Source organism: Bos grunniens, chromosome 5 (genome assembly GCF_055505025.1).
Source record: "Bos grunniens cultivar Pamir isolate PY7600 chromosome 5, Bosgru_T2T1.0, whole genome shotgun sequence".
NCBI classification, from domain to species: domain Eukaryota; kingdom Metazoa; phylum Chordata; class Mammalia; order Artiodactyla; family Bovidae; genus Bos; species Bos grunniens.
In genome coordinates, this window is record NC_141169.1 from 88,387,763 (window position 1) to 88,409,797 (window position 22,035).

At 40.1% G+C, this 22,035-nt stretch overlaps 1 long non-coding RNA gene across 5 annotated transcripts in view; it reads right to left on the reverse strand.

The window, feature by feature from the left end:
* Positions 1 to 22,035, reverse strand: part of LOC147372572 (uncharacterized) — a 225,846-nt gene that overhangs the window by 161,686 nt on the left and 42,125 nt on the right. For all 5 annotated transcript variants that reach the window (XR_015164882.1, XR_015164884.1, XR_015164883.1 and 2 more), the window contains exons 2-3: positions 4,776 to 4,866; positions 4,460 to 4,606 (exon numbers count right to left, since the gene is read on the reverse strand). This is a non-coding gene — a long non-coding RNA (uncharacterized LOC147372572). The remainder of the gene's footprint in view (positions 1 to 4,459; positions 4,607 to 4,775; positions 4,867 to 22,035) is intronic.

The following is a 22,035-nucleotide window of genomic DNA, read 5'->3' on the forward strand; positions in this document are numbered from 1 at the left end:
ATTATATAACTTGCTTTACTTATTATGATAATTTCAAGGTCCTTCCATGTTGCTACAAATAGAATTATTTCATTCTTTTTTATGGCTGAGTAGCATACCATTGGGAGAAGGCAGTGGCAACCCACTCCAGTGCTCTTGCCTGGAAAATCTCATGGATGGAGGAGCCTGGTAGGCTGCAGTCCATGGGGTCGCTGGGAGTAGGACACAACTGAGCGACTTCACTTTATTTTTTTACTTTCATGCATTGAAGAAGGAAATGGCAACCCACTCCAGTGTTCTTGCCTGGAGAATCCCAGGGACGGGGGAGCCTGGTGGGCTGCCGTCTATGGGGTCGCAGAGAGTTGAACACAACTAAAGTGACTTAGCAGTAGCAGCAGCAGCATACCATTACATATATGGCTGAGTAGTATTTTCATTATATATATGTATATATGTGTACACACACACACACACACACACACACACACCAATGCTCTTCATGTATTATCTTTGCTGGATTTTTCCTCTCCATGAGCTCTAACTTGGCAAGTTCTAAGATTCAGGCTTACACCTCTTCTATTTTCCCTCCCCAGGCATCTTATGCAATCCTCTGGCTCTATCTAATGTCTATAAGCTGATAAAGCCTAATTTCCCCCCTTAATTCATGACTGTGCATCTACTTGATATTTGACAGCCCCTGATCCCCCTTTCAAATCTGGCCCACTCCACTGTTCAACTCAGAAAATGGCACCAACACATGAAATCACTCCAGCCAAACCCTTCATCGTCCATAGCTCTTTCCGTCTCCTCACATTTCACTCCAATCCATCAGTAAATCTCATTGGCTCTCTTTTCAAAATACATCAAGAATGGGGTCATTTCTTATAGTCTACACTGGCCAAGCCTCCCATCATATCTTGCCTGGATTACTGCTATCATTTTCCAGCTCAGCGCCCTATTTGGCCCCCTTGTCTCCTACCCTATCATGTACACAGAACAAACAGTGATCCTTTAACCTGTAAGTCAGGTCTCCTTCACTGTTCTACCCTCAACTCTCTCCATATAACTCAGAAGGAAAGGCTGGAGGTTTGGCAGTATCCCACAAGGTTCTCCATAATCTGACTGCCTTCCTCCACCCTTCCCTCACCTCCCATGCTTGCAGTTTCTGCCTTACTCACAGGCTCTGGCCACACTAGCCTCCTTGTGCTTCCTTTCATATGGCAAGCCTATACCTGCCTCAGTGCCTTTGCACACGCCGTTTCCTCTGCCTGCAATGCTTTCCCCCTGGGTATCTACAAGGCTCACTCCCTCAGTCCCTTCATGTCTCTGCTCAGGTGTCTACCAAAGAAATTCCCCTGGCTCCCTCCCTAAAAGAGACCTGGCCCTGACCCACAACACTCTCCAATCTCCTGATCCAATTTCACTCTCTCTGCTGTGGCATTTATCATCCCTGGTGACTTCTTATTTATGCATTTGTTTATGGCTTGCCTCTCTCCACCAGGATGCAAGCCCCATGAGGAAAGAAATGATTTTTCTATCCACTGCTATATTCCTGGTACCAGAAATACTGATACTGTCCAGTCTGTTGGAGGAGCTTGTTAAATATTTGAGGACTACATGAATAAACTAATTGAAAAGTAAATATTGTAGTCTGTAAAAAAAAAAAAAGATTTATTTTTCCTCTCTAAAATTGATCAATTATGCTTCTCAGCTTTAATCACTTTAAGATACCACATTTCTGCAATATTAACTTCAAGGGGATTATATGGATGATTTATTTCAGTAAAAATTACCCCAAAGACTATTCATTTCAGCCTCACAGTAAAATTCTGCAAATCTCAGGCCACTCAACCTCTTTGCCCCTCTACACTCTTTTTCCTCAAGCCCCTGGTTCCCAAGACCGTTAACCTGAGAAACAGGGTCTTTTTGAATGACTATAAGCACAGAAAGACCTGCTATGTCAATATATCAAGCAGACTGGTCACAGGTGGTCACAATGTTGGACAAAGAATGTAAATTCTGAAACGCTGTGGTCACTGCACAGAGCAGTACTGCCTGTTTGAAATGTCCCCAGACCTAATGAAGACAGCTCCAGAGTTCTCACAGTTGATAAATACGAGAGATGGCAACAGTTGGAGAGTTAGGTAAAGGAACCAGTGTGAAAATAGCTTTGGAAAAATACTCTGCAGTACACTGCCACCATTCATCCCTCACACTGAAAACTGTATTAGTGCTTAAAATGACTCCTCTCACTAACTTTCCACCCAACTCAATTTCATTTAATTCAATTTAGGCTCACGGGCTTCTACTCTGAACTCTGCCGTCTTGGTGCTTTTGAAAGAGTAGTGACATTGATAGTTGAACCTGTGGGCCATCTTGCGTGTTTTCTAATGTGATTTGCTGGACGGACGTTTGCAATGAAAAGCAACTATTAAAAAAATAAATGCGTGTAGGGATTAGAGTCCACATTTTGAAATGTCAGTAAATACAGTATTTGTGTGACAGATCATAATGATTTGTAAAAGGCGGCCATATGTGTATCAAGCTCTCAGTCTTCCTAATGTTTTTTCCTTAAAAAATCTTTTATTTTTAAAACTGGAAAAAAAAAATAAACCAGCATTAAACGAAAACTATCTTTCAAATTTTTGGAGGAAGGCAGACTAAAATTCCACGTCCTCAGTCCGCGGATTTATCTCTTTCAAAGAAAAACCAGGAAACGTTTCCAGCTTGTGCACTCCTGTCATATTACAACACTGAGGGTGATAGAACGATTTAAGAAAAAGAAATCAAGGATAGAACTTTCGAGTCAGTTCTTCAGTCTTTAATGTACTGTTTCACTACTTAACAGTGCCTAAAGGTAGCTTGCCGGTGTACTCTCACAAATAGCACCATTAACAGAATTTTACATGCCTAGGTCACTTTCCTTTGATCCCAAAAAAGTCTTAAAACATTGTACAAACAACAGACTGGAGGCTACATTCCTGAAAGACAGCCACTTCTGGGGAGTAGAGGCGGTCCCCGACATAGCAACGCAACATACGGGACAATTTCAGACAAAGAACAAAAAGCAAGTGATGGTCCTTCTGAAAACCGCCAAGGATGCTAAGTGTTTTCAAAGAATGAAATCAAACACAACGACCTAAGGCCGGTGGAGAATTTTCCTAGGAGATAGAACCTCTGCTTAAACGTAAGGAAGTACTTAATGGCCATCCCAGACCTCCAAATTTCATGGTCTCCTACACATAAACTAGTCTTCCAAACGTACTGAAATGATATCTCAGGCATAAGCTTTCCTTTGTTCTAGTGCTTGTTTGTAAGAGATCTTTACATGAACAAAAGCTTCTGTCTTTACAATAACCATCTTTCTTTAGAAAAGGCGAGCAGTATACTTTTGGGATGCCGAATCGCACAATAGAGGAAACCAAATAATTCCAGTGAGGTTTGATGAGCCCTCAGCAAATCCTACAACAATTCTCGTCATCTGTCACTCAGGAAGTATCTTATAAAGAACTGTGTGGCATTGCTACTGTCTATTACCTGCAATATTCCTTTTGGTTCACTTGAGATTTTTTTAAAATATATAATGAATGCATTCAATAATTGTTTGAATTGCTGCAGTGCATTCTATCATAAATGGTTTATGGATAACCATCAATTGGTTCTGCTCATCAGTCTAACAAGTGCAATGTACTACTCAGAGCAAAGGATGACTATTTATTTAACAGATCTTGGCAGGAATATTTGTTGCATGCCACAACTTTACAAAGAACATTAAAATCAATGACAATTTATAAACCAAAGACTGGGAATTATGCTTTGGATTCCCATAATTCATCAGAATAAAGCTGTCAGATACCTTTTATTATAAATTAATAGCATGTTGTCTAAGAGAGCTACCGAACAGATGTTTCGCCAGTTCAGTACTGACATCTAGTGGGCAATGAAAAATATTCTCGCATGTCCTCCCAACTGGGTTTTTTCCCTCTTTCCCAAAAGATGTTCGCTGCTGCCGCTGTGTCAGTCAAAAGATTTTTATCATGCAAGAAACTCATTCGAATTTAAGTTTTAGTACTCATTCGAATTTAAGTACTTGTGTTTGAGCTCACAAATATATGTTGGAAATTTTAGTGATAAACACTGGCCAGGTATACTTTTCATTTAAAATCTACTCAGCTTTTTAAAAATCTGTTTCTAGAATATATTTTAAACTTTTTAGGACTTTTTTGTACTGGAGGACTTAATTACTTCTAATTCTTCTAATTCTCCAACTACACTATTTAAAGCAATAAGCTTCCAACTCCAGCATCCTCATAAAGAAAAAGAAAAATAGTTCTAAATATAGTTTTTAAATCAACATTTACTTAGCTTGTGTATGATTCAAAGTTAGGGTTCAAATTAATTACTGGGATTTTTTCTTTCCAGTTTAATGTGACTTACGAATGACCAAACTACTGGAGAGAGAGACTGAGAGTCTACTTACGTGCACTGTTTGAGTATTTTGTTTCCTTAAACAGTATTTTCAGGTTGATCTACACAACATTCCATGGTCATTAACATGCTGAAAAACTGAAAAACATCTTCATGTACCTGGCAACCTCTCAGATACACAGTCTTGGCAACAGGCCCCCTAGAACAAGTGAGAGAATTTTTATGCCTCAGTTCAGTTCAGGTCAGTCGCTCAGTCATGTCCAACTCTTTGAGACCCCATCGCCAGGCTTCCCTGTGCATCACTAACTCCCAGAGCTGGTGCCCCAGGTAACAGACAAATCTGAGACTTTCCAAGTGTTCCAGGTTACCTGATCTGAATCCAAGCTGGACTTGACCTTCCAGGGGATTTAGAAGGTTAAGGACAGCATCCTTTTCAGAGCCTTTTGGAATTCAGAGTTCCTGAAAGTAAAAAAAAGATAAACAAAACCAGTGTTTCCTGTGTGCCTGCTTTTGTGTCTGGCACTACAATGGGCACTTTACATAAGAGATGATGAAGTACAGATCAGGGATGAACACTATCGGTCCAACTTTTTATGCCTTAAAGGGAACACAAATGACTTCCTCTAGGACGGGTATCAAGCTTAAATTTCTAGAAGAGGATTAATATCTCTTTCTACACTTTTTTTTTACTGGGGGACAATGGTAAAACTCAACCAAAATCATAATCTGCTCCATTCCACTTTACCAAACTATAAAATGGTGAAACAGCACATGAAACCACCTTAAAGGTTTCACAAAATTTATAAAATTTATTTTAGGTTACTTGAAAGCTGTGCATGACAATTATTTTAGTAGGCCTATGTGATTATTATGAAGGTGAATAAATAGAGTAGAACACAATATCCTCTCCACAATAAAGAGAAATGAACTTCAGAAGTTTTTTGTGTGAAAGTAGGGGGTAAACTTGCTTAAAGCATAGCCCATAATTTTTTATAGAGTAATGTAAAAGGAACTATTTCAGGATTTTCTTTTTTAAGAAATTCTTCAATCCAGTCCCAACCTTCAAATCACTGTTTGAACATCTTTCCAAACAAGCTTTTCAGAAGTCATTAAAATAAAGATTTGTTACATGAATAAGGACAACTGAATAGCATGTTATCAACTAACAAACCCTCCCAGTGGGCAGCTTTTTTTTAATATATATTAACTAAAAGATAAATTAGGCTGTCTTCTGCTATCATGAACAACTAACTTCAGTTCTTTTCATAAAAGGACCCCTATCACACTCATGTTAATTTTTAACTATCTTCCCTTCATTCTAAAAATAATTTTTAACTCTAGAATCATTCTAAATCCTACTGTCTCATATAAGCTATAGACCTACATAAACTCCCTGTATAAGGAAACATTTTAAAGATCCCCATTGATGAAGAAATCCACCAATGCTTATGTACAACTGTCACATTTAACCCTAGAAGCGGATCAAAGGCGACAAGGCTTGGAATGAGATAGATGGGACATTCAAAAACAAGTGCCTGCCTAGAGTGGATATTTTAAGTTCAGAAGGAGACAGGTTAAGTAGAAACAAACAAACAAAAAATGTGGATGTGAAAAGGACAGCAAGCAAACCCAAGCCACAGGTCTAAAAGTAATGATCAAATGGAGGAGACTCAAAGCTAAACTTGAGCCCTAGGATAAGTCACTGTCCCTTCATGTACCCTCCCCACACTGTGCTGGTAAAATCCAGCCCAAAAATGCACCAAGAGAAACAGAGACCTGCCAGGCCAGCTTGCTCCTGATGAAAATAAGATCAAGTTCTTCCAGTTATAACTTTCAGTAAAGTCTTCCCCTCACTGGTATTAGGGGCTTCCCTAGTGGCTCAGATGGTAAAGAATCTGCCTATAATGTAGGACACCCGGGTTCGATCTCTGGATCAGAAAGATCCCCTGGAAAAGGAAAAGGCAACCCACTCCGGTATTCTTGCCTGGAGAATCCCATGGACAGAGGAGCCTGGCTGATTACAGTCCACAGGGTCACAAAAAGTTGGACACAAGTGAGCGACTAAACATACACATGCACCATTATTATTTTCGGTTGTGAGTGAGGTAAGCAGAATCATTACACATTAGGTCTGGAAGGGACCTCAAAGAACCTCTAGTCCACCTTCTCAGCCCCAGAGAAGAAAAAGAGCCTTGGAGAGGTTAGGGGTGTTGGAAGTTCAGTTCAGTCGCTCAGTCGTGTCCAACTCTTTGCGACCCCATGAATCACAGCACACCAGGCCTCCTTGTCCATCACCAATTCCCAGAGTTCACTCAAACTCACGTCCATCGAGTAGGTGATGCCATCCAGCCATCTCATCCTCTGGCGTCCCCTTCTCCTCCTGCCCCCAATCCCTCCCAGCATCAGAGTCTTTTCCAATGAGTCAACTCTTCGCATGAGGTGGCCAAAGTACTGGAGCTTCAGCTTTAACATCATTCCTTCCAGAGAACACCCAAGGCTGATCTCCTTCAGAATGGACTCACGTCCAACAAAGGTTGGATCTCCTTTGTAGAAAGTTAGTAACACACTAATGGAGTGGTGAGGAATAGTGGGATGAGAGGTCATCAGAGCTAAGACCATAGATAGCCATCAAGCCAGGGAAGACTGAGGGCCTGGAGGATGAAGTAAAGCTAAGAGCAGAAACTAGGATAGAGGCCCAGGCTTGTCCCAGAATTGCTGGGCAGGCAGAGTCAAAACTTCCCAGCGAAGTAAGGACACATCCTAGGCACCCAAGACTATTCTCAGGCTTTTTATCAGAACTCAACAAAGTGGGTGAGAAATCAAGGCAAGCAGCATAAGAAAGGAAAGCAGAGCATGGCAGATGAGTAAGAACCAGCGAGCCACGAAAGGGAAAAGGACAGTCAAGCTCACAATCTAAACCAAGACTTCAGCACTGACGTCTGCCACCTGGAAAGGACTTCAGAAACTAAAGTGACTCTGACTCAGGCTCAGAGAATCTATATGGTTCTGTGAGGGTGGGATTCAAGCCTGGCCCAGCTAATTTGGGGGGTCGAGCTGGTCACGGGATCACCTGGGTAAGGTGATGAATATGTGGGCATTAGGTAATCAGAATGTTGAGAAGGCAGATCCTAATAAAACCTAAGTAAATTGAATGCACTGTATGTACCTGAAAATGAATCAATAAGATATGCAATTGATCCACATGCACAGGTTAATATTTGTACGCAATGCAGAGACCACAACTACACAACTAGATAATCTAGATGCGTTTCTTGTTCGTTTCATCATGTCCTATCGCCACTCCCTTCAACTTTCAGTTCTTTTACTCTTTGTTGATAGGTTTTCCACCACAGACTCCCCAGTGCATTTTGAAATTATTTTCCTGGGTGAATTCACACATTCTATTTATTTTTCAATGCTGTCTTTTTTTTTTAAAGAAGTCTACTTTTAAAACATCATTTCCAGGACTTCTCAGGTGGTTCAGTGGTTAAGAATCTGCCTGCCAATGCAAGGGACATGGGTTTGACTCCTGGTCCTGGAAGATCCCACACGCTACAGGACAACTAAGCCCTGAGTGCCATGGCTACTGAGCCCCTACTCCACAAGAGAAGCCACCGTAACGAGAAGCCTGCACAGTGCAAGTAGAGAAAGCCCCACCACACCAATGAAGACCTAGCACAGCCATAAACAAATAGATAAAATTAAAAAATAATAATAAAATGCCATTTCCTATGGACAGGCTGCATATTTATCTATTTACTAAATGTTTATGCTTCTTTTGGCTTTCCCTTAGTATTCTGTGCTTACCTAGGGGCTCAAGAAAAGGCATGTTGTGAATTCAAATCAGTTTGTTTTCCACCTGAAAATTTTAAATCTAAAGATTTTGAATTTTACCTAAGCACACCAGAAACCATCATTTTTATTCTGTATTTTTTAAATGAGTAAATTCTAACCAAATGGTTTCACTTATATGATGAAAAATAAAATTATATCTAAAAGAATTTTAACTGAATCATCTTAGGTTAAATAAGTGAATAGAAGTAGAAAGGAAGCTGGGTGGCTTATACATTAATGGATTTAATCAATGATTTACAGTTAATTTACTTCACTTAAGTCCTTCCTTCAATCTATGCCCAAGGCTTTTATCTTTGAATTTCAGAATAAAAAAGCCAAACTTTTATTTGGAGAAATGGGCAGACATGAGGAGGGAGGGTAGTTGAAAATGCCAACAGCTTTCTGTGTATTCCTTTTGATATTTTATCAGTAAGGCTTTAATAGTTGCATAAGAACCACATGTTGATGTAATGCAAATGTTCCAAACAAAGATATCGATGACTCTAACTGATGAAATAACTAAATATCAACAGTAAAAGGACCTCCAAGATGATAAAAAAGAACATCACAGAGGGGGGAAAATGAGTTGCTGGCCAACATGTAAACAAGAATTTGACTCTGTTTATTTCTTCCGTTCTTCAGATACATTGGAGAATTGCTTTGTGCCTTGTACCTCTCAGGGTCCAATTTAATATCTTCCTGTTTTTTAGAAGGTGGTTTATGCAACTTATTGGAATGTTTCCAGGAAAAGACTGAGAGAAACCAAGAAAGAGAGAAGGGAAGGAAGAAAGGGAGGAAAGGAAACTTATAAGAATGTAAGGCTCAATAAGTCGTAATGCCCTTGGCAAAAGCTTTCCAAGTCCCCCTCTCCTGTCTTAAATTGCAATTATTTTGCTATGATGTATGGTGTCAAAATAGTGATCCTTGAGAATAAAGATCTTTATTTTTGCCCCCAAGCCACTATTTAAAAAGAAATGCAAATTTCCCTGAATGCATGTTTGTTTTCAAGCCTGACATGATCTTGTTCACAGACTACAAAGTCTCTCAAGAGAATTTCTGAAGCTCAATAACAAAAGACGTTATCTCTTTCCACATTCTCACTAATTGTGAAATAGGGGGAATAACTGGGAAGATGGGGGTTGAGCCCCATGTTTGGTTATCACATGTTGTTTCAAGCCAAAGACTCTGCCAAAACTCCTTCTGCTTCAAGGACAGGGGTGTCATCTCCTGCTTCCGTCTGTACTCAGAAACCACTGCAGGCTGTCAGACAGGGAGCAACACATTCAGTAACCACCCAGACTTTTTTCAAGTTGCTTAGGAAGAGTTCAAGGTGGCGCTAGTGGTAAAGAATCTGCCTGCCAATGAAGGAGACGAAAGAGATGCAGGTTGGATCCCTGAGTTAGGAAGATGACCTAGAGGAGGAAATGGTACTCCACTCCAATATTCTTGCCTGGAAAATTCCATGGACAGAGGAGCCTGGTGGGCTACAGTCCATGGGGTCACAAAGAGTTGGACACAACTTAGCAACTAAGCATAGGAAGAGTTCAGAGCTTCACCCTGACTCTATAAAATCTAAATGTGGAAATTCCCAACCGCCCTCATTCCCTGACTCCCAAATGTACCCAGACACATAAATACTACTGCATCTGTGGATGGGTGAGTTTTCAGTGATTCGCTGTGTGCACACCTATGCATGCCTGTCGATATGTGCACTGCCCAGACTTTCCTCAGAGAGCAAGAACTGGATGTCTATAAGAAAAAGACATATTTTTCTTTTTAAAAATGCCAACAAAGGTAAATCTTTGCACCGGAAGATATCTTGGAGATCATTTTGTTTAAATTTCTCATTTTAAAGATGATTTGTTCATGCTTCTAACAGATATTTTTAATCCAAGAATTTCCCAAAGACTTTAAATGACTTGTTCAGAGAAATTAAATATGGTGCTCAGTGTTGCACAGAAATTTAAAGAAAATTTGAAATGCTGTATAGTATCATTTCGTCTTCATGAATCACAACTTGTTGTGGTGAAATGGCTTGTGTAACTCAATGAAGCTATGAGCCAAGCTATGCAAGACCACCCAAGACAGACAGGTCACAGTGAAGAGTTCTGACAAAATGTGGTCCACTGGCAGAGGAAATGGCAAACTATTCCAGTATTATTGCCTCAAGAACACTATGAACAGTAAAAAATGACAAAAAGATATGATATCAGAAGATGAGCCCCTCCAGGTACCAAGGTGTCCAACATGCTACTGAGGAAGAGCAGAGGGCAATTACTAATAGCTCCAGAAAAAAAGAAGTGGTTAGGCAAAAGTGGAAATGACACTCAATTGTGGATGTGTCTAGTGGTGAAAGTCAAGTCCAATGATGTAAAGAACAATATTGCAAAGGAAACTGGAATGTTAGGTCCATGAAATTGGACATGGGCAAGCAGGAGATGGCAAGAGTGAACCTTGACATCTTAAGAATCAGTGAACTAAAATGAATGGGAATAATAGCCAGGACATGGAAGCAACCTAGATGTCCATCAGCAGATGAATGGATAAGAAAGCTGTGGTACATATACACAATGGAGTATTACTCAGCCATTAAAAAGAATACATTTGAATCAGTTCTAATGAGGTGGATGAAACTGGAGCCTATTATACAGAGTGAAGTAAGCCAGAAGGAAAAACACCAATACAGTATACTAACGCATATATATGGAATTTAGAAAGATGGTAACGATAACCCAGTGTACGAGACAGCAAAAGAGACACTGATGTATAGAACAGGCTTATGGACTCTGTGGGAGAGGGAGAGGGTGGGAAGATTTGGGAGAATGGCATTGAAACATGTGAAATGTCATGTATGAAACGAAATGCCAGTCCAGGTTCAATGCACGATGCTGGATGCTTGGGGCTGGTGCACTGGGACGACCCAGAGGGATGGTATGGGGAGGGAGGAGGGAGGAGGGTTCAGGATGGGGAACACATGTATACCTGTGGTGGATTCATTTTGATATTTGGCAAAACTAATACAATTATGTAAGGTTTAAAAATAAAATAAAATTAGAAAAAAAAATAAAATAAAATGAATGGGAATGGGCGAATTTAATTCAGGTGACCGTTATATCTACTGTGAACAAGAATCCCTTACAAGAACTGGAGTATCCCTCATAGTCAACAAAAGAGTCCAAAACTCAGTTCTTGAGTGCAGCCTCAAAATGACAGTGATCTAGGTTTGTTTCCAAGGCAAACTGTTCCACATCACAGTAATCCAACTCTATGATCCAACCACTGATGCCAGGAAGCGGAAGTTGACCGGTTCTCTGATGAGAAGCCCGGCAGGCCACAGTCCATGGGGTCACAAGAGTTGGACACAACTTAGCAACTAAACCACCACATCCCTCAATGAAATTGGAAACTTTTTTAAAGTTTCCTAAATTATCTTGAGAATGACATACACACACTACCATATGTAAGAGAGATAACCAACAAAGATCTACTGTATAGCACCAGGAACTTTACTCGATATTCTGTGATAACCTGTATGAGAAAAGAATCTGAAAGAGAATGAATCTATGCATATTTATAACTGAATCACTTTAGTTAGTGTACACCTGAAACTCACACATTGTAAATCAACTACACTCCAATAAGATTTATTAAAAACTAAAGTTTCCTAAATTATCATCCATGTTATTTCAACTCCTCCAATGTTAAGAAGTGATTATCAGTATTTCCAGGCCAGTCAAATCGAAGCATATGTTAGAAATGTTTGTTCTTTAGTTCCTTAATATCACTGCTTATGGCACTTTCCTAATGTTTAAAAAAAAAAAATCATAGTCTCTATTCCCAGCCTCTTCTTTTTCCTCGGTGGCAAAATGGGCACAGAATTAATCATATAGACAAGGGGCAGTAAACTTTCCCACAAAGGGCAAGATATTTCAGGCTCACAGCCATATGGTCTCCATCTCAGTTACTCAACTCTGTCATCAAAGCACAGAAGCAGTCACAGATAATAAGTAAATAAACAGCTCTATTGGGTTCCAATAAAACTTTATTAATAAAAACAGGCTGACGGCCAGATTTGAACCAAGGGCTGTAGTCTGCCGACTGATATAGACTATTATTACCTGGGTGTATCCCAGCTAATTTATCATCTTTCTTAGAAGATAAATTGCTTTTTCCCGTAATTACAATGCTCATTTTTTGATACAATCCCTAAGGTAACACATTCCAACAGAACTTTTAGCCATGGTAGAATTGTTTTATATCTGTGCTGTCAGTATAAGCACCACTAGCTATACGTGGCTACTGAACACCTGAAATGTGGCTAGGTGGCTGAGGAGCTAAATTTTAAATTTAATTTTTGCTAATTTAAATTTAAGTTGCCCTCTAGGAGCTGGTGGCTACCCCAAAGGACAGTGAAGCCTTAAGGATCAATGAAGACCACCAGGCACTATTTTAGACAGAGCCAAAATACTGGAAGGCCTATTGTGTGCTCAAATCACAAGGTGTAGACAGGTATCTATATCATTATGCCCGTGACCAGCCTTGGGCATTTCAAAGGCATTCTTTTTCTAATAAAATAATGTTTTAGATAACTCTCCCAGTAGAAAAGTATAATTTAATTTATATACGTTGTATTTTATTTTATTTTATTTTAAATTTTATTTTATTTTTAAACTTTACATAATTGTATTAGTTTTGCCAAATATCGAAATGAATCCATCACAGGTATACATGTGTTCCCCATCCTGAACCCTCCTCCCTCCTCCCTCCCCATACCATCCCTCTGGGTCATCCCAGTGCACTAGCCCCAAGCATCCAGTATCGTGCATTGAACCTGGACTGGCATCTCGTTTCATACATGATATTTTACATGTTTCAATGTCATTCTCCCAAATCTTCCCACCCTCTCCCTCTCCCACAGAGTCCATAAGACTGTTCCATACATCAGCGTCACTTTTGCTGTCTCGTACACAGGGTTATTGTTATCATCTTTCTAAATTCCATATATATGCGTTAGTATACTGTATTGGTGTTTTTCCTTCTGGCTTACTTCACTCTGTATAATAGGCTCCAGTTTAACTGCATACCATTCATTTGGGGTTTTTATCATTTATTTATTTATTTTTGGCTATGCTGGGTTTTTGTTGCTGCTTAGGGTTCCTCTGGTTGTGGCGACCAGGGGCTACGCTTTAGTTGCGGTGCACGGGCTTGTCATTGTGGTGGCTTCTCTTACTGTGGAGCATGAGCTCTAGGGTGCAGGGGCTTCAGTAGTTGCGACTCAAGGGATCTAGAGAGCAGGCTCAGTAGTCGTGACGTGCAGGCTAAGTTGCCCTGCAGCATGCGGAATCTTCCCAGGCCAAGGATTGAACCCCTGCCCCCTCCCCCACCCCCGCACTGGCAAATGGATTCCTTACCACTGTACCACAAGGGAAGTCCTCTACTTTGTATTTTTAAGAAACTTTTGGGAATCCATCAGTTGGAATAAGTGCATGACACCTTCATTTTGTTTTAATACAGCATTGGGTTAAATTTGAGTCAATAAGTAAATTGCACCTGCAATTGTAAGAGTTGAGGATTTATCACTGCCTTCACTGTGCTAACTGCTTATCTGAAAAAACAGAGAAAGCAAATTCATATCCTCCAAAGTCTTAACTTCCCTATTGAAGGTATATGTTTCATTAATAGGAGTACAAAACAATTAAACTGCCCTGGAATGAGTGAATCAGAGAAAACTGAAAAGAGCAGGAGATATTTGATTTGGACATTGACCAGAAATAGGGAAGAAAAGTGGGCTTCCAGGTGGAGCTAGTGGTAAAGAATCTGCCTGCCAAGGCAGGAGACATAAGAGACGTGGGTTCAGTCCTTGAGAGGGGAAGATCCTCTGGAGAAGGGCATGTCCATCTATCTCCACAGACCATGCAGTGCCATGCTCACTCAGTCGTGTCCAACTCTGCGACACATGGACTGTAGCCCACCAGGCTCCTCTGTCCACAGAATTTTCTAGGCAAGAATACTGGAGTGGGTTGCCATTTTCTTCTCCAGGGAATCTTCCCAACCCAAGGATTGAACCTGCATCTCTTGTATCTCTTGCATTGCCTATTCCTCCATGGCCTCCACCACTCCTATTACTTGACGTCTAGTAGGTTTCATTCATTCATAATACTCGCCTGGCCTCAAAGGCATTTGAGTTTTTTAATCCCAACCTAAGACAGCTGATTTGGGTGAAAGTTTAAAATTTCATCGGGTTTCAGAAACTTCCTCTACAAATGTTACCTTCTACAATACCATATTTTTACTCTAACCACAATGACTTAAATATTCTGTTTTCTTGAGAATATCCCACATTCCCAATCTTTTAATTAATTTAGGCATATCCATCTTCTTGAATGGCTTCATCTCAAAATTTTGGAAGAAAGGAATAATAAGCTAAAGAATCAGAAAACAGACATTGGACCTTAGCCCTAAGCAGTTTTATTGCTTCTTCTGTTGAATCTGGTGCAGTAGGCAGGTATTAGTTTCCACTGGGTATCTCAGAATGACCTGTACCACATATCTATGTGTGCCATCTTCCCTGGGACCTCCTGGAAGCATGGAAAGACAAATGTCAGGATCCGATCCAACCGTAAACCTCAGGTTTCATGCTGGCTAGGAAAAGCCCCCAGTTATTTTCAATGTCTGGTAGAACCATCCATTGTCAGATAACTTTTCTATTTGAAAGTTAGAGGGTTTAATCTGCTTAATATTGATTAAGATGCAATTAATGAGCAATATTAGTGTAGCTTACCAGGTGCCTCAGTTGGTAAAGAATCTGTTTGCCAGTGCAGGAGATGCGAGAGATTTGGGTTGGGTCAGGAATATCCCCCTAGAGTAGGAAACGGCAACCCACTCCAGTATTCTTGTCTGGAAAATTCCACAGACAGAGGAGCCTGGTATGCTACAGTACATGGGGTCACAAAGAGTCAGACACTATTAATAACACACAACCAAGAACTACAACAAAATTAGTGTAGATGAAGTTGGAATTAATTTTATACTAAAGAAGTTGTAAGACATCAGGTTCTTGACTGAGAAGACGCTCCAGCTTTGATGACTTCCTGCACGCCAAATAACAAGTTGTTCACATATGATAGTCAGTAACCGGTGACATCTTTTCTCTTTATTTGCAAAACTATGAGCTATGTGTTCATGGATTTCTAACTGTATTTATTGCACAAATATACTAGGTAGAGTGAAACATGTTTCTTATGTGTTGGTATAAAGCCTTTATCATCTTACACAGAATAGTATAAAACCACATTTGCCTGATTAAAAACTCTGTACTTATTTGAAGTTTCATAAACTGAGTAGAAAATGGACCTGTGAAACCATGAACAAGTCTCATGTGACCATGTGACTGCAGGGACAGGAGGGCAAGGAAGGATTCTGAGGCACCATTTTCTCTTTTACTAAGAGTTTAGAATGTCCCACTCTTCTAAGTTTTAAAGATGGGGTTGGGATGGAGGGCAGAAAATGTCTCATGTGTGGATGCCTACCCTAGAATCACAGTTGATCCTAATGTTTAAATATTAGATCTGACCTTTAGGCTGAAGTTTGAGAGGAGTGATACTGTCAGTCCCTCTGTTCTGTAAATACCCTCACAGTGCATTTTAGGAAAACCCCACAGAGCTACCAGGCGGAGGCACAGCCCAGTAAACACAGTTGACTCTATGCTAGGCCCAGAGCTTGGATCCCATGTAGCTGCTCCTGAGCTACTGATGCTGGGCAGAGTCCAGAAAAGGTAGCTTTGGTAGCAGGGGCTAAGAATTACACCTTGATCAACTTTAACCTAACACCTGCATCTGTGCTAAGTCATTTCAGTCATGTCTGATTCTTTGGGACCCTATGGACTGTAGCCCTCCAGGCTCCTCTGTCCATGATTCTCCAGACAAGAATATCATAGTCAGTTGCCATGCCCTCTTCTGGGTTATCTTCCCGACCCAGGATGGAACCCGCATCTCTTTTGTCTCCTGAATTGGCAGGCGGATTCTCTACCCCTGGCGCCACCTGGAAATCCCTGGTGCGGGGCAGGTCAAGACAAGGTAGTTTTGCTAGCTGAGGCTAAGAATCAAGCCTTGATTAACTTGACTAAACTAATGCAACCAATCAAACGCCTAGGAAAAAATTTTGCCAAGGCTACATGGCAAGTAACCAAATAGGAAAAAAAGATGAAGAAATTCTATGCTGCAACTTTGAGGCTTAAGCCTAATTCCAAGTCTAATTCTACCTAAGGAGCCTTAGAAATCTCTAGGGCAACACACATATAATATCTATGCTGTCAAAGGCACTTGTCTTCCTTGCCCAGTAAGTTCTTTTTAACCCCAAAGGGCGAAAAATACACACAAATCCTCCCTCTATCCACGTTCCCTCTTAGGAACCTCAGTCTTGCCTAAGCAAATTCTTTCCCTGTTCACAGGGAGACAACACCAGACTTTGCTTTGGGACTACTTTCTAAGCCAGGACAATCTGATGTAGCATGTTGACTCAGGGGACATTTGGGTACAGACATCTTCCATCAGCCATTGGAAGCAAAAAACAAACAAACACAAAAAAATTAAATTAGGTGAGAAGAGACAACTGCAAACGATTATGAGACAGTGGCGTGGTCATAAAAATTTAGAAGGCTTCCATACTGCTTCATGAAAATCTCTAATTTCTCTCTGTATTTTTAATAGTCTGAAACTGCAGTTTGGAATTAGGAGTGTGTTTGGTGTTTAGAAATACTAGGAAGAACTCCAGTCAGTAAATCCACACTGAAAGAAGAGCTTTGCCTCTGTATCAAAAATTAGTGAATGAATGTACAGTATAATGATTTGATACACAATATGTATTGTGAAAGGATTCCCAGAATCAAATAAATTCACACCCATCACCTCATACATTAACCTTTTTTAAAATTAACTTTAAGAATCAAAAAAAAAAAAAGATTATTTGGCTCTGGAACACCTCAGAGTAAGACTCAAGAATTAGGGTACCTCATTTTTACAATGGAATATTACCCAGGCATAAAAGGCACAACATTGGGTCATCTGTGGAGATGTGGATGAAGCTGGAGTATGTCATACAGAGTGAAGTAAGTCAGAAAGAGAAAAACAAATATTGTATATTAATGCATACACGTGGAATAGAAAAATAGCACAGATGATCTTATCTGCAGGGTAGGAATAGAGATGCAGGTTTAGAGAGCAGACATGTGGACAAGGTGGGGAAGGGGAGGGTGGGACGAACTGGGAGATTAGGATTGACATATATGCACCAGGGTGTGTGCTGTTGTGTTATAACTTATTTCAACCTGATGGACTATAGCCCCATCAGACTCCTCTGTCCATAGGACTTCCCAGGCAAGAACGCTGGACTGGGTAGCCATTTCTTTCTCCAGAGGATCTTCCTGATCTGGGGTCAAATGCAGGTCTCCTGCATTGCAGACAGCTACAACTAAAACTCCCCCGTGCCACAACTAAGACCCAGAACAGCCAATTTTTTTTTTTTATTCTTAAAGTTAAATTTTAAAAAAGGTAAATATATGAGGTGATGGGTGTGAATTTATCTGATGGTGGGAATCCTTTCACAATGCATATCGTGTATCAAATCATCAAACTGTACCTATAAAAGTTTATAATTTGTCAATTAAACCTCAATAAAGCTGAATATATACATATATATATATATATATATATATGTATGTATACATGTGGTTGCCTCTGTGAAAAACGGGGGAAGAAAATGTGATACAGTGCGTCCCCTGCATATGAACCTTCAAAGATGTGAATGTGTGTGCCCCTGAATGCCAGCTGTTTGGTTGTTTACTGCGCTTTTCAAGGTACGGTACTGAAAGGATAAAAATATTTATTTTTTGTGCTTGTTTATCTTTTAAGTACATATTACTTGTGTGAAAAGTATTATAAACCTATTACAATACAAAACTATATAGCTGATGGAGTTAGTTGGGTACCTAGGCTAACCTTGTTGGACTTAACAAAAAAATTGAACTTTAACAAACGCACTCTCAGAATAGAACTCCTCTTTATGTAGGGGACTTCCATCATAAAAAAGAGCAATAAATTCCAAATCAAAATAATTGGGTCTTACCCTTGATTCCCCAAAATAATAGTGTAGCCTTGGTGTGTGTGTGTGCTCAGTTGTTCAGTCATATCTTACTTTTTCTGGCCCCATGGACTGTAGCTTGCCTAGCTCCTCTGTCCATGGGATTTCCCAGGCAAGAATATTGGAGTGCATTGCCTTTTACTACTCCAGGGCATCTTCCCGACCCAGGGATCGAACCCTCATCTCTTATATCTCCTGCACTGGCAGGTGGATTCTTTATCACTAGCATCACTTGATTTGACCTCCCTGGTGGCTCAGAAGGTAAAAGAGTCTGCCTACAGTGCAGGAGACCCAGGTTCAGTCCCTGGTTGGGAAGATCCCCTGGAGAAGGAAATGGCAATACAATCCAGTACTCTTGCCTGGAAAATCCCATGGACGGAGGAACCTGGTAGGCTACAGTCCATGGGGTCGCGAAGAGTTGGACACGACTGAGTGACTTCACTTTCACTTTTCACTTGGTTTAGCTTTGGGCAAAGTCATCTAATCTCTCTCATTCTCAGTTTTCTGGTTCATCAATGTAAACAGAAATACATACCACCAGGGCTATTGTATAAATTAGAAGAAATAATTCATTTTAACAAACTATGAAACATATAGGGTGCTAATAAATGTTAGGATTATATCAAAATGATAATAATAACATAAGGCTTTTTCTTTTATTGATTGATAATTCAAACTACAGTGGTTTGCCACCCAACAAGGGAAAAACACCCATCAATTTTTTTAAAAAAAAGAAAGCATTTCAAAGTATATACTCAGGATATTTTCTTTTTTTTAATTTCACAATATTAAGTATGGAAAACATCTTCTATAATGTCTCCAAACCACTTTCAAAAGCAAGTATGAAGTAAGTAATCTGGACTAAGAAATTGCTATAAAATAAAAAATGTTAATCCTTGAAATCTCAGAAAGAGAAAACTCCATTCATGCAAGTATAATAGGATATTGTTCCTTAAAGGAGAAAAAATTATCTAAGCTTCAGTACTTAGGTATATGGATAACATCTAGTCCCTCAAACTAAATCATCAATCCCTACTTTTTCTCTTATCTCAGCATTACGTAAAGGAAAAGAATGTAAGAAGATATTGCTAAAAGCAGCACATTTACATCCATCACAAAATAATCATACCACTTCCCTTGTAGCCCAAAGTAGATTTAATATAATTAAAGAGAGAGGAGAAAATGCTTGAAAATGAACAAGACTTTTTTTTTTTTTTTTTTTTCAAAAACATAATTGAAGGAGCTTTGTGCTTCTGTCCAAGATAGAGGAAGAAAAATCATATTTACTTTTCCATTAGAAATAACTAAACAAACAGACAAAAGATATGAAGCAATTGGCTTTTATAACATTGGATGTTACTGACAAACAACAGAGGTCCCTGAAAGATGAAAAACAAATGAGACAAGCCCTGTAGCTCTTTCAGTGTATTTCCACAAGAGAGATTCCAGGCCACACCACAGAGAAGATGAATGCAAGGAAAACTTGGTAGTTTGCCTGAGCTGAGGAGACTCTGCTGAGTCAAGAGAGGCCCAGACAGCTAGAGCTCCCTGAGCAGAACCCTGGAGGGGAGGAAGTCACACAAAATGAGGATTGCCTAGGGAGATCTGCAGATAATTGTCCTCGGGACTTTGGCTGGGTACTGATCAGATATGCATGTGTGGTAATTGCCCAAGGCTGGGGACAGAACTAACAGAAGCAGAAGATATTAAGAAGAGGTGGCAAGAATACACAGAAGAACTGTACAAAAAAGATCTTCATAAACCAGATAATCACGATGGTGTGATCACTCACCTAGAGCCAGACATCCTGGAATGTGAAGTCAAGTGGGCCTTAGGAAGCATCACTACGAACAAAGCTAGTGGAGGTGATGGAATTCCAGTTGAGCTATTTCGAATCCTGAAAGATGATGCTGTGAAAGTGCTACACTCAATATGCCAGCAAATTTGGAAAACTCAGCAGTGGCCACAGGACTGGAAAAAGTCAGTTTTCATTCCAATCCCAAAGAAAGGCAATGCCAAAGAATGCTCAAACTACTACACAATTGCACTCATCTCACACGCCAATAAAGTGATGCTTAAAATTCTCCAAGCCAGGCTTCAGCAATACATGAACCATGAACTTTCAGATGTTCAAGCTGGTTTTAGAAAAGGCAGAGGAACCAGAGATCAAATTGCCAACATCCGCTGGATCATCAAAAAAGCAAGAGAGTTCCAGAAAAACATCTATTTCTGCTTCATTGACTAAGCCAAAGCCTTTGACTGTGTGGACCACAATAAACTGTGGAAAATTCTTAAAGAGATGGGCATACCAGATCACCTGACCTGCCTCTTGAGAAATCTGTATGCAGGTCAGGAAGCAACAGTTAGAACTGGACATGGAACAACAGATTGGTTCCAAATAGGAAAAGGAGTATGTCAAGGCTGTATATTGTGACCCTACTTATTTAACTTATATGCAGAGTACATCATGAGAAATGCTGAGCACAAGCTGGAATCAAGATTGCTGGGAGAAATATCAATAACCTCAGATATGCAGATGACACCACCCTTATGGCAGAAAGGGAAGAAGAACTAAAGAGCCTCTTGATGAAAGTGAAAGAAGAGAGTGAAAAAGTTGGCTTAAAGCTCAACATTCAGAAAACTAAGATCATGGCATCTGGTCCCATCACTTCATAGCAAATAGATGGGGAAACAGTGGAAACAGTGGCTGACTTTATTTTTCTGGGCTCCAAAATCACTGCAGATGGTGATTGCAGCCATGAAATTAAAAGACGCTTACTCCTTGGAAGGAAAGTTATGACCAACCTAGACAGTACATTAAAAAGCAGAGACATTACTTTGCCAACAAAGGTCCATCTAGTCAAAGCTATGGTTTTTCCAGTGGTCATTTATGAATGTGAGAGTTGGACTATAAAGAAAGCTGAGTGCCAAAGAATTGCTGCTTTTGAACTGTGGTGTAGGAGAAGACTCTTGAGAGTCCCTTGGACTCCAAGGAGATCCAACCAGTCCATCCTAAAGCAGTTCAGTCCTGGGTGTTCATTGGAAGGACTGATGCTAAATCTGAAACTCCAATACTTTGGCCACCTGCTGTGAAGAGCTGACTCATTGGAAAAGACCCTAATGCTGGTAAAGATTGAGGGCAGGAGGAGAAGGGGACAACAGAGGATGAGATGGTTGGATGGCATCACCGACTCAATGGACATGGGTTTGGGTGGACTCCAGGAGTTAGCGATGGACAGGGAGGCCTGGCATGCTGTGGTTCATGGCATCACAAAGAGTCAGACACGACTGAGTGACTGAAATGAAAACTGAAACTGGGGACAGAACTGCCTGAAAGAATTAGAAGGAACAATCCCAGGAGCTAACCGAGAACTGGAACAAGTCTGTTTCCACCAGCCTGAGTGAAAAGCCTTACAATGCAGAGGCATCACACAGAGGCTGCAAAAAGATTTTGCTTCAGTATTGGGTCAGAAATAGCTCTAGATTAAATGCAGCTTCACCCCCATCTAAAAAAGTTCAAGGGCAAGACTGAACTGTTTCCAAGTAACACACTTACATGCCAAAAAAAAAAAAAATACTACAAGAACACTGTAGGAATAAAAAAACAAAGAAATTAAGAAGATGACACTCTTAATGTCTAACACCCAAACAAAAATG